The sequence below is a fragment of the Octopus bimaculoides genome, chromosome 1, assembly GCF_001194135.2.
Source record: "Octopus bimaculoides isolate UCB-OBI-ISO-001 chromosome 1, ASM119413v2, whole genome shotgun sequence".
Classification (NCBI taxonomy): Eukaryota; Metazoa; Mollusca; class Cephalopoda; order Octopoda; family Octopodidae; genus Octopus; species Octopus bimaculoides.
Window position 1 is genome coordinate 191,902,282 of NC_068981.1, and position 14,187 is coordinate 191,916,468.

Sequence of the window (14,187 nt, forward strand, 5' to 3'; positions counted from 1 at the left end):
TATATATATGGCCATTGCCGATGTCATACAAATGGCATCCGTGCCAGTGGCACATAAAAAGCACCCATTACATTCTCAGAGTGGTTGGCATTAAGAAGGGCACCCAGCTGTAGAAACCGTGCCAAATCAGACTGGAACCTGGTGTAGCTCTCCAGCTAACCAATTCCAGTCAAAACGTCTCAACCATGCGCATGGACAATGGACATTAAATGATGATGATGATACATGAATACATATTATATATACATATTATATATATACATATTAAATATATAATATATATATATATATATATATATATATATATGTATATATATATATATATATATATATATATATATATATATATATGTATATATATATATATATATATGTATATATATACATATATATATATATACATATATATCACAATACATATACATCACTTTAAGTAGATTTATCATAAATCATTTATTTCACTTATAAGATATGTGAAGAGAAAACAGTAAATTAAGAAAAATGTTAAGCATCAAAAGAATTATATCAAAATGAAGAACGCTGTCAACTGAAGCATGTGACCAAGGATTCTGAGTGACAGCAAGTAATGCAGTATACAAGTAAAAGAGGGTTTAGTTACAATGGAGCAGAAGGAAAAGCCACAGCTGGAAATCCCTAACAGTTTTCATGCTGAGCATTGTGTAAGGATATCATTTTCCTTCATCTCAATGGGGTTTTTTTTTCTTTTTTTTAACGGAAATTACAATATTTACTCCTGTATAAATTATATTTACTATACACAACTTCAAATGAGAAAAATTAGGGGTGTAAATTATACATGAGACTAAAAAGACAAATCTTGTGCAAGAAATTTCATCTTTATCACAACCACCTTATTTAATATTTCACACAGGCATAAAGCATCTTGAATAAATTGCTATACTTGCAACAAGGAAATAAAACCAAGAAAAATTAGTCTTGGTCTATTCTCTTAACCTTTTCGATAGCAACCTGGCTGAAACCGCCTCTGGCTCTGTAATACAAATATCTTGTCTTCAAAAGTTCTGAATTAAAATCTTTCACCAAACCTTAGTCACAATTTATGTTCCTAACACTAGCTCAATGATAACTAAGTTATTTTACTAAACTCTTTTGTTATATTTAAAATTAATTGAAAGAAACAATGAACATCTCAAAATAAATATGGCAATGAAAGGGTTTAAGCTTGCCAATAAACAGGTTAGAGTTGAGGTTGGTGACAGAATGGGACATAATGGGCAAAATTTTGTGGAAATAGTTTAGTTATCTGAACTTGGCAGCTGGTTTTAAATATTAAGGAAGAGGTCAGAGGTCAAATTGATACAACGAAGTGTAGGAGTGAGTTAAAGATAACTGAGATATAAAATGATAAGGAGTGGGGTAATTAAAAAGAAATACAAAGAGAATGAAGGAAAAGTCAGAAAAAGAAAAGGAAAACTGTTTTATAAGGGCCATGAAGTTGTAAATGTGAAATGGATATAAAAGGGTTAAGATTTTATCCTGTAGCAAATGTAATAATGGTAACTAATGTTGTAAGGAGAATACATTCATTATGTACTGCTGCTTTTAAGTGGTGAGATTTGCAGAAGTTAATGGCAACAGAGTGATGCAGACTTTGTGGAGTTTAACACCAAAGATATCACCCACATCAAAAATATCATCATGGTATTATCTACCGATGAGACATGATGTTGTAGCTAGGACGCTCTATAAAGAAATCCATCAGAAGGATAATCCTGAGGACAAAGAAATAGCCACTCATAATGAAAAAAAAGTACTGGTGGAATGTCCCAGTTAAAATCTCAATAAAATGTAAGCACAACAGACCTGATATAATGATTTGGGATAGAGAAGAGAAACTGTGCAGTTGTGGAGATTAACTGCCCAGCAGATGTTAACATAAAGCTGAAGATCAGTGAAAAAGAGAATACTTACACTGAATTATTGAGAAATTTACAGTTACTCTATCCAGATTACAAATTCAGGTTTATACCTGTAATTATTGGGGCCCTAGTATATGTAACACCTGTACCTACTTCATTACACACACACACACACACCCAAGTTTCCATCTGCCAAATTCCACCCACAAAATATTAGTCAACTTGAAGCAATGCTAGAAGACACTCATGTGTCTTCTAGCTTCTGTCCATATTTGATCGCTAGAGTCATTGTTTGATAACTGGTAGATGATGAGGTGAAGTAAATAAACAGGGCTTTCTCAATTAGATGATTTACTAGACCAGCAAGAGCGCAAGACTGTAATTATTATATGACAATATAAATAATGTGGGAGGAGATGTGGTAATTAGGCTAGCAATTAACGATTCTATAATAATAGACACAGTAATGGTTCTTATTGAGGAGGCTGGTTTTAAGGTCAGGAATGTTTTGAGAATATCTGGGAATTTTTGTCAGATGTATGACCAAAGACATTCCAGTACAGGCGGGGCGGGGGGTATTTAAGACTACAGTACTCTCTGTGAGTGGCCACTTTTTCCTAAAAAAATGTGAGTGAAATTTAAAGGAGATTTGGCACCTATTTCTACCAGGTTGGGTAACTACATAGTGATTCCCTCATTGATCAGAGTTGGAATTTGAGTAACCAGATGATAATATAAATCAAATATTTTTAGGTTGGCAAATATTTTTACTTTCAAATTAGTTTTGTGGCTGTTTAGTCTCAGGTCAACCCTGACTGAGTTCAAAGGAATTCCAACTGTGACCACCCTCTCTTTGGGGGGGATAGTGTCTCTCTAGGGATATATCATATAACATATCATGTCATAGACTTTATTTAAGATGACTTTATTTAAGAAGTGTGTTGTTTGTGTTAGCTTTTGCTATTTCTAGCGGGATGAGCAGAGTGACCTATCTTGTAGTCTCAAAGCCAGCTGGGTTGGTGCAAATGGCATGAAAAAGGGGAGGAAAAATAAACATTGATTTAATGAAGAACAAGTAAAAATACAAGCTATCTTAAAGCATAAGCATATGGGGCAGTTGCCTGGGATAGTCCACAGATTAAGGGCCCTTCTGATCTATGCATGCTGTAAACTGCTGTCAATAAGAGATAACAAATACAATAGGCCCCATAATCATCATTTAATATCTACATTCCATGTTGGCATGGGTTGGACAGGATCTGATGTGTCCGATTTAGCATGGTTTCTATGACAATGCCTTTCCAAATGCCAACCACTTTACAGTGCATATAGGGTACTTTTTTCTTCATGGCACCAACTCTAATGAGGTCACCATTCAGCCTGCCAGATTAAGGTCTTTGACTGAGTGGAGCTACAATAGAGAGGGAGGTATCTTTATGCTATCAGATTAGGGGTTAAAAATAAGAGAGATGGGTCCAGAGCAGAATAGGTTTCTTGCTGTAAAAACACAGCTACTCACATCTTAGAAGAGAGTGTGTGACCAGGGGGAGGGGTTGCTATAAAGCTGTTAAGACAGCCCAGTTTACAAAAGGTTTCTTAATGTGCTAGAAACAATCTCATCAAATTGTGCCTTAGTATTTTGACGCAATAGATAATGTAGTCTGTGGTAGACTATATCTACAAAAACATGAGGTGGTCGTGGACTGGAATGCCTTTGATTGCAGACCTGCTCTATCCCTAATTAAAGCCTGTTAAATAACAAATAAAAAAAATAGAGCTTCTAATTTGGAAGAGGTCATTAGAATTAGGATAAAGATTGTGAGAGTGTGGGGAACTAATCTTATTCTTCAACTGGTTTCAGTCATTGGACTGTGTCATGCTGGAGCACTGCCATCAACAAATTATTCAAGAATATTGACCCTACCCTCACCACACACCAGTATTTATTTTTAAGTCTGGTACAATGTAACTTATTTTCGCCCATGCTATTTATCAAACAGCTAAGTCATGGGTCATAAACAAACAAACACTGACACACAGTGCAAGGGTGTATTCATTTAACCCATGCCATTCATTTAACCCATGCCATTCATTTAACCCATGCCATTCATTTAACCCATCATCATTTAACATCCGTTTTCCATATTGGTATGTGTTGGACAGATTGACCAGAGCTGGTACAGCCAGGGGCTGCACCAAGCCCCATTGCCTGTTTTGGCATGGTTCCTAATGCCAACCACTCCACAGTGTGCACTGGGTCCTTTTTATGTGGCACCAGCATTGCTATCAATTCTGCTGTGGTATGCAGGTCTTCTTGAGTAGAGAAATGTGCCAGATATCTCAGTCCTTGGTCATCTCCTGCGTAAGGCTCAGTGTCATGAGATCGGCCTTCAATTCTTCATCCCATGTCTTTCTGGGTCTCCCTCTTCCACAAGTACCATCCACTTTAAGTAATTGGCACTTCTGTATGCAAGTGTCTACATTCATATGCATCACACGATCAAACCAGTGCAGTCTTTTCTCTTACACACCACATCTAATTCTGCTTATGCCCAACTTCTCCTGCCATACACTAGTGCTCTGTTGCATATGTACACTGATACTGCTCATCCAGCAGAACATACCAGCTTCATTCCTCTCAAGCCTTCACATGTCTTCTGCATTCAAAACCCATGTTTCATTACCATGTAGCATTGCTGTTCATATACATGCATCATGCAATCTTCCTTTCACTCTGAGAAAGAGACTTCTTGGTGGCCAACAGAGGTAAAAGTTCTGATTTTTTTCCCATCTTATTCTTATTCTAGCAAGTATTCATACTTTCATAGAAAAAACAAAAAAAAAACAGATGTGACACCCCCACGTTTCCTTTTACCAAATTCCACTCAAAAGACATACGATAGGACAGACCTGAAAACACATGGTGACCAAATGAGCTTCTTAATCACACAGCTAGGAATCAAAATCACATCTGAACTTTAGAAGTTATACAATATCAAGAAATACCAATGACAAACATCAGCAGATGAATTAATTATATCACCAAAGTGGGTGAGTTATTAGATTTCTTAATGAAGAAACAGATTAATTTGAATAACCGTTAACCCTTTCAATACCAAATCTGCCTGAGACCACCACCCCTTGTTCATTGATATAAAACTGTCTATGTTAAAGTGTTTATATTTAATTCATGTTCCAAACATCAGCTTCTTCGTGAAAAAATTAATTATTCCAAACTCTTGATTAATTCCAAAATTAATTGAAACACACAACCAATGCATTTAATTAGAAACATAATCAGGACAGTGTTAAATGTTATTCTTTGATTTCAATAGTCTTATGTCAGTCACTGTGAGACTGCTTGCATGGTGATTACAATTCCTTGGCTAAGAGAGAGGAAGTGGGAAAATAGATCATGTTAGTCAATCTTTTGATCTTTTATTGATTTCATTTACATCAAGTCCCAATACTTTTATTTCACTGACCTAAAGAAAATAAAAGGCCTGTAGATCTAGTTGGGATCTGAACTCACAAGACAGAGCAATGCTCGGCCATTTTTCTGCCATATACCCATGAAATATTACTCAGGTGGTTGGACATTATTACTACAATCACAGCTATTACAATTACTACTACTACCACCACAACCACTCTACAACAATCTAAATCAACATCAAGTTTAACATTGATATGTTTTAGTTTATCAGAGATGCAGACATGGTTGTGTGGTCAAGAAGTTTGCTTTCTGATCATGTGGTATTGGATTCAGTCTCACAATGAGCTACCTTGGGCAAGTGTTTTCTGAAATAACACCAAAGCTTTGTGAATTGATTCAGCAGAGAGAAACCAAAAGAAGTCCAGTGTGTGTGTATGGGTGTGTATTTAATTTACACTTTTCTGAGAATTGGTGAGCTACAGGTAGTGAAGTTGTCAACCGATCATCCATGTATCTGGCTGTAAAACAATGACTTAATTCTAAATTCGTCTGAGCCATGCTAGCATGGAAAAAAAAAAATGAATGGAAAATGGGAAAGAGTTGAAACGTCAATGTTAGTATTTTCCCAGTCAGTCTTATTTTATTTCAGTTGTTATAGGAGGACAAGCAATACATCTTTCTTGTTTCAACCCTTCTGTTACCATATGTCTGTTGAAAAACACTGCCTTCCTTTCAATTTTGAAAATAATGAAGAACACAATAAAATAACTGCCATTATCAAGTTGATGTTTGGAACATAAATTAACAGAGTATTTTGATAAAAGGATTTAATTTAGCTCATTTTAAAACAAGGAACTTGTGCCACAGAATCTGACATGCTCCATTTATACTTTACATTATTCACACCAATGTCTCTCGGGCAGACAATGACCAGTGCAGTCATTATTATACACTGACCTGTCACTAACATACACTGATGTGAAGTTCCACTGTCATACACAGACCATTGCTCTCTCTCTCTCTCTCTCTCCGTACCCTGACCAGTATAGTCACAACCATATACTGACCAGTGCAATTCCACTTTCTTTGCCATAAACTGACCAATAAAGTTCCACTCTTTCTCTCCCATACACTAATAAGTACATTCTTTTTGCTATATGCTAACTACTAAACTAACACACATACACTATATGTAATTGGATCTTGGATCTTCAAAGACAGATCAAGATGAATTGTTTCTTCCTCCTGTACAAAACTACAGAACACACTCTCTTAACATCTAATTTTCATTTATTTTTTTCCATGAAGGCATGAATTAAATGAAGTTCCAAAACAACAGATTTCCAATTGATGATCCTGTATCATACTACCTCTGAGACCTAACATCTGAGATCTGACCTAATAACTTCCTCCCACACCATATTTGGTCTTTCCTCTGCCATAAGTGCTTTATCACTTGCGGTCATTCTTTCATCCACTACAATCATCTTACATACCAGCTGATATCTCTTTTTGCTTTCAGTTAACCTGTTCCTTAACAATACACAACTTAATGTTACATTTCAATTGCCTATATTCAACACATTTCTCTCCAGATTCCCTATTTAATAACCATATCTCACTTCTATGCAATATGACAATTCTTATATCACACTCTCCCACCCCAACCTTTTATATATCCTACAATAATAACGATTTCTTGACTTCCTCTACTTATGGCTGAATAGTTAAGTTCACTTCAAAACCATGAAGATTGGTTTTGACTCCACAGCATGGCATCTTAGGCAACTGTCATTTTCTATAGCTCCAGATCAACACATAACTTGTGAATAAAATTAGTAAAATTGAGTAGGGAGTGAGAAACTGTAGAGAAGCCTGTCAGATGAATTATATCTTGAGCAAAAATCATTTGGCTCACTTCCCGCACTTGCGACATTTCATTAACGAAGAGGAGGTGGTAGCATTAGTGAAGGAATTCTTTGCCTCAAAGGACAAGAACTGTTATTAGTGTGGGGGTCAAAGGACTGGCTGAAAGGTAGTTTCAGATGGTGCAACACAATGACCTCTACTAGGACTGCTAGGATGCTTTTGTTGTAACTTGAAAAAAGCAAATAAGTAACCAAAATATTGCAAAACATTTGACTCAACACAATAAAAGACACTACCTCGTTACACACTGTGTCTTGCTGATTCTGCTTGAGAGGTACATTAAGAGTGCATGTATTTGTGGAGTGCTCAGCCACTTACACAACCAAATTCAATGAGCAGATGATCAAATAACTGAATCCTCTTCATCAAAACCAGTGAAGATGCAGCCACACTTTCAGACAACTTCAAACACCAACTGCATTACTTAGGTAAAAGAAATTTATTTACTTTGTTTAGTGAACCATATCAGAAGTTCCGGACTTTATTTCTGGAGTACCCCTACAGCTAACAACTCCTGTATATCTAGTGCAGTTCAGGTTTCTTGACAGTATGCCAGAGATTCCTCTACACCTTCTCTGTGCCAATAGCTTACTCTCAGCACTTAATATCGAGTTTCAACCAATAACTTTCCTACACATTGACTAAAGCCATTTCTCAATAATACTGAAATTTCCTGCTTCATTGTAATTAGTTTTCAGCCACTGTCATGTTAACCTTTACCTCTGTTGATATTTTTAGCATTCTTCAAAGTTTACAACATTTTCTACAGCTCTTCTATACACTCTACAAAGAGTTCTAGATCAACAGAAAAGAATGATGTCCAAAGATATCCAGTTATGAAATGTCATTAGGTTGACGTTAGATCACTGTTGAACACCAGTTTATTCTGTTAATTACAAGCAGTCGTTTATTGTAATGAAGATTTACTTTAAATGAAGAAGTACAGCACTCAAAATTATAATGCACTGCAACAAAGTTTGAGCCAATAATCAATAGATAAGCATTATACAAGCTTTCCTATTTAGCAATTAAATGTAATAATTTGTGAATACCTAACATGATTAAAACTGAAGACACTTTATCACAAATAACTGAAGAAAATATTGGCATCATTTGTAGATTATATATATATATATATATATATATATATATATATAATATCAAAGAACACAAATAGGATTTAACATTTAAAACCCTATTTATGTTCTTTTATACCTATGCCACACCTGGAACCAATCCCAAATAAGATCTTACAGTTTATGTTGGATGTGGTCCCTATTATTATTTATATATATATATATATATATATATATATATATATATATATATATATATACATATATATATATATATAGGCATGCAGTACATTACCAACGCATGACACCTAATAGTGGTTTTTAAATCATTGTAAACTCAATGTTATTGTAGATATTTTTAATGCTAAGTACCTGAATAGGCAAACCAATTACACAAAGAAACGTCAGCAAAACTTTTATTCATTTTAAAGAAACAGGAAGCATCCATGACCGGCCCCGTAGTGGAAGAAGAACTGCAGCTGATTCTGAAACATCTGCACAGGTATGCAGACATGCAGAAGGAAGCCCACGAAAGTCACTAAAAAAAAGTTTCACAAGAAACGGGTGTTGCATTGGTTGCATTTTGTCTCACAATCATTTTCATCCATATAAAGTACAATTAGCACATGAGTTGCAATGGGGATGACATGGGTTGTCATGTAGAGTATTGTCAGTGGTTTTTAGAACGAATACAGATGGGAAAGCATGTTCTATTCAGTGACAAAACAATATTTTACTTAAACGGTTCGGTTAACAGACATAATTCATCGTATTGGTCGGCAGAAAATCCTCGGTGGGTTGAGGATGTGCATGTCCAATACTGTCCCAAGGATTATGGTGTGGGTGGTTATATGGGGAAATACAATAATTGGTCCTTATTTCTTCCCAAACACGGGAGCTGAGCATCCTTAATCTTGCAGGCTCAGGGGTGTTGGTGCCACGTAAATGCACCTGTGCCCAGTGTTGCATAAAAATACCCAGTACATTTTGCAAAGTGGTTGGTGTTAGGAAGGGTCTCCAGCCATAGAAACCATGCCAAAGCAAATATGGAGCCTAGGCAGTTCTTCAGCTGGCCAGCTCCTGTCAACCCATCCAACCCATACCAGCATGGAAAACGGATGTTAAATGATGATGATATATATTTATCCTGTTTATCTTTATTAGGCTGAAATTTAAGTTTCTTAATGTTACTTAAATCTTTTTTTTTTTTTTCTTCAAAGATTTCCAAAAAAAAAAAAAACTGTTGCCCCTTACAAGTAACATAGGAATTCATCAGACAAACAAGTAAAATCCTTCACATTCTGACTAACTAAAAGACCCGAAACATTTCTTGAAATATTTCAGAGAACTAACAGGGAGTAATACACACAAGGCATAATAAATCAGAGAATTATGGATACAGAAAAAGAGATGAAAATAATGACCACCACCACTTAAATAGAAAATTTTTTCTTAAAAATCAAATAAACAAATAGATATATCAATCAACTAGTTTCAGAATCAGATCATTAAGAAATGATAATGATGATGACTATGATGGAAGCAGTGAGAATGAACCAAAAATATTAGATCCTACATCTTTTATTGATTATAACTAATTGATTATAACTGGTTTTTTCAACTTCAATCATTTGGTTTTGTAAATGGCTATGTTTTCAACAATATACATATATATTATATATGAAAGAAACAAATAAAAATATTGAGAAAGATAAACAAATTGCTGAAATCTTTGATTATTGGGGCAAGAAACACTGTCACTTTATAGAACACAGTATGTCAACCATAAATTATTTCTCAAGATTATAAAATGAAAAGCACAGGAAAAAAAAAGTCTCTAGTTTGTGATTGGTTGGTGGTCAGAGTCTAATTTTTTAAAAAAATCATTCATAAATCAATAACTAACACTTATTCAGATTATTAATGCCAATTTTCACACCTGGTCAAAGGACTGGAAACTTCATGTGTTTTACTCATAACCTATTTTAGTAAACATTTCATCCCACTGGAAAAATAGTGTGTATTACCCTCCCTCCCTCTGTCATTATCAATTATTGTTTATTTTACAAGTTTTCTATATATTATGCATGCTACAATAATCATTTGCGTTGATAGTACAGAACTTTTATATTGATTATTTTATCAACAACGACAAATTTTGTTTCTTTGAAATCTAGGTAAATTTCACTACTTTTTATAGAACAACATGTCAACTTCAGATAAATTTAATGAATGTGACAGCATATACATATACATTACACATACACACACACACATTAATGGTTGCTTTTATGTTGAGATATAATAAAAACAATTCAACTGAAGAATTACTCAATACTTTTTGTAGAGTACATATTTATTATACTTTTACAAGGAAAGAATTGAAAGTGACTTCGAAATTTTGACCTACTAGCCTTTGTCAGACAACACACACACACAACTAGAATACTGTAAAGTGTAAGCAACAGATATGGTTACTGAACTTGATGTATAATGTCCTTTGAGCAAGCTTAACTATTTTTCTACAGCTAAGTCTCCTTCTATTTTTATTAGCAACAGTTATTAAATACATTTTTGTTAATGAGTGTAAAGTACCCAAATTATTAAGAATATCCCAACTCCAACTTCTTTGTTTAGTTGTCACTAAGAATTCAATATTATATAAGTATATAGCTAGAAAACTATGATGGCTGGAAAAGAGAGACAAATGAAGCCCTTAATGGCTGGCATCTATCTATCAGCTCAAAGAATTGGGGAGAAAATTTGGAAAACATAGGGCACTCAGTGAGCCTCAGATATACTGAAGACAAACTGAAGGTGGGGGTCTTATATACAGATGGCAAAAAGGTCATACATACAGGTCTGATGACAAAGCCTTACATATAGCTAACAAGGTATTATCTACATATTGATGACAATGTATAACATCCAAATGACAAGATAATCATAGATGAAAACAATACATTATATACAGATGACAAAGTATTCAGCATGATAATGTATTGCATACATGATAACAGCAAAGTATTACAGCTGACAAGGTATCACAAAGGACATAGAGATGACTACAATGTATTACAAATAGCAGGGTAATTACATACAAACTGCCAATGTTTACAAAGACACAACAAGGTATTACACAGCCACAAGGTTATTACATACAGATAGAGACAAAGTATTAGATACAAATGATAAAGTATTACAAGTCAAGTGACATCCAATCAAATGTCAGCATAAATTAGTTGTGGAAGCATAAACTCCAGCCATAATAGCTTAAAAAAAAAAAGATTCAAAAGGTTGTATTGTAAGTACAAAATGCAAGTGTTGACTCAAAAGTTATATTTTGAAGAAGAAAAAAAACAAAGAAAAAACTCAAAGCCAGAATAAAAATAAAATTCTTGACACTATAATCCAGATAGCAACAAGAATAAATATAGATAGTATCTACTTTAGCTGTATTGTATATTGTTCTGCTCACATACTTTCTAATAGCTGATTATGAATAGAGATATGAGGGCTCTGCTATTTTTATGAAAATTACCAACTTTATCAAAAGACTTTGTGTTTAGTTCTTTCTATCTTTATATTAATTTTCAAAATTTAATTTTCATTCAGTAAATATCCTTTAACCCTTTTGTTACTGTATTTATGATGAAAAACACTGTCTTTTAATTAATTTCTAAAATAATAACCAATATAGTAAAATAACTTTGGTATTTATTTAGCTGATGTTTGAAACATAAATTTTTATTACCATCATCATTTTAATGTCTACTTTCCTATGCTTACATGGACCAAACAGAATTTATTGAGCCTGATTTTCTACAACCAAGGTACTGTTTCTATTGCCAAACCTCACCTGTTCCCAAAGAAGGAAATATTTCCCCCTTTGCCAGAAATGGTTTACACAGAAGACTGGAAATGAACAACATCACTTCCAAGTCAATGGACACTTGTTGACAACCACAACATGATGTCAAGAAAAAGGTACAGAAAAAATACACAACAGGTTCTTTCAGTTTCTGCCTACCAAATCTGCTCACAGGGCTTTGGTCAACTTGAAGCTATTGTAGGAGACACTTGCCTAAGGTGCAACACTATGAGACTAAACCTAAAACCACATGTCTGAAAAGCAAACTTCTTAACCACACAGCCATGTCTGTGCTTAAACATGATCTTCCCAACTGAGGTTTATGGCCATATTATGCTAAATGCACCATCTGTCATCTGATCACCATAGTTAAGTAGTGTTGGACCTAGTTAGTACTAAGGTGACCAACTGCTTGGGAAACCTACGTGTGTTAGCAAAACCATTGTGAAACATAAATTAGCATCAAAAAATTTTAATGGGAAGTTTTGATTTATCTTAACTTTTATGTGTTTCAGTCATAAGACTGTGGCCATACTGGGGCACCACCTTGAAGAATTCTTAATCAAATGAACTAGCCCCAGTACTTACTTTTGCTTTTAAGCCTAATATTTATTCTACCAGTCTCTTTTGCCAAGCCACTAAGTTACAGGGATGTAACTTCATCAATACCAGTTGTCGAGCAGTGGTGGAGAACACACATACATGCACACACACACTTACACATATAATGGGTTTCTTTTAGTTTCTGCCTACCAAATCCACTCACACAGTTTTGGTCAGCCCCAGGCTGTAGAAGACACTTCCTGAAGGTGCCATGCAGTGGGATTGAACCTGGAACCATGCGCTTGATAAGCAAACTTCTTACTACACAGCCATGTAGAAGTTTGTACCATAAAACAGAGAGGTCTCAAGTAGATTGGTAACAAAACTTGTCTGGTTAGGATCAAACCATTGATTAGAACAACTTATCTGTAGCATTCTTTAATTTGTCCACAATCCTTTTTTACCAGAAACTGTCTTCAGCTTCCTCTTCAATATTTGAAATTTCTAGAGAAGTCAGGATTTAGTCTAGAATATAAGGAACTGTTGCTGACACCCAAATCACAACACCCACTTGAATGTTTGGTTGTTCTTGTCATGCCCAGAAGTTGTAAATTAATCTAATATTGAAATATAATATGTTTATAATTTCAGAACACAGTGCAATAAAGTGTCTATGATAAATGGAGGTTAACTGAAATTCTGTGGCTGTCTCAAGGGAGTTTATTAGTTGTGTTGATGGTTGAACATGAGATGAATAATCATGGAATCAAATATATTTGATCTTTTTAGTATTGTAATTTTGCTAGAAAGATGCAAGGTAAACTGAAATACACAAATTTATATAGTATACACAGACACACACACATTGTAATTCTGGTCAGCCATGGCATGATCAATAACTAGTTTATATATATATATATATATATATATATATATATATATAGAGAGAGAGAGAGAGAGAGAGAGAGATACACAGATACTCACATATAAATAGAAAGGCACAAAAGTGATTCAAGAACAGAGCTTTATGCATACCAATTATCAAACTATTTTAGAAACCAAGTGTTCATCTCTTATATAGTGTGAATTAGAATTCTTTCTAGAATGTTCAATTATATGTACAGACACACATGCATGCATACACACACACGCACACACACATATTATAGTTTTCATGAAGCCTTTTCTGATATACAAAGGATTTTATTATTTTTCTCTTTAATGTCAGTGCTGGTGGCACGTAAAAAGCATCATTTGAGCATGGTCGATGCCAGTGCCGCCTGACTGGCTCCCATGCCAGTGGCACGTAAAAAGCAACCACTATACTCTCGGAGTAGTTGGTGTTAGGAAGGGCATCCAGCTGTAGAAACCTTACCAGATCAGATTGGAGCCTGGTGCAACCTCCTGGCTTGTCAGTCCTCAGTCAAACTG

At 34.7% G+C, this 14,187-nt stretch overlaps 1 protein-coding gene across 3 annotated transcripts in view; it reads right to left on the reverse strand.

The window, feature by feature from the left end:
* The window catches only part of LOC106877594 (alpha-catulin), a 329,504-nt gene that overhangs the window by 25,610 nt on the left and 289,707 nt on the right, over positions 1-14,187 (reverse strand). The window lies entirely within an intron of this gene.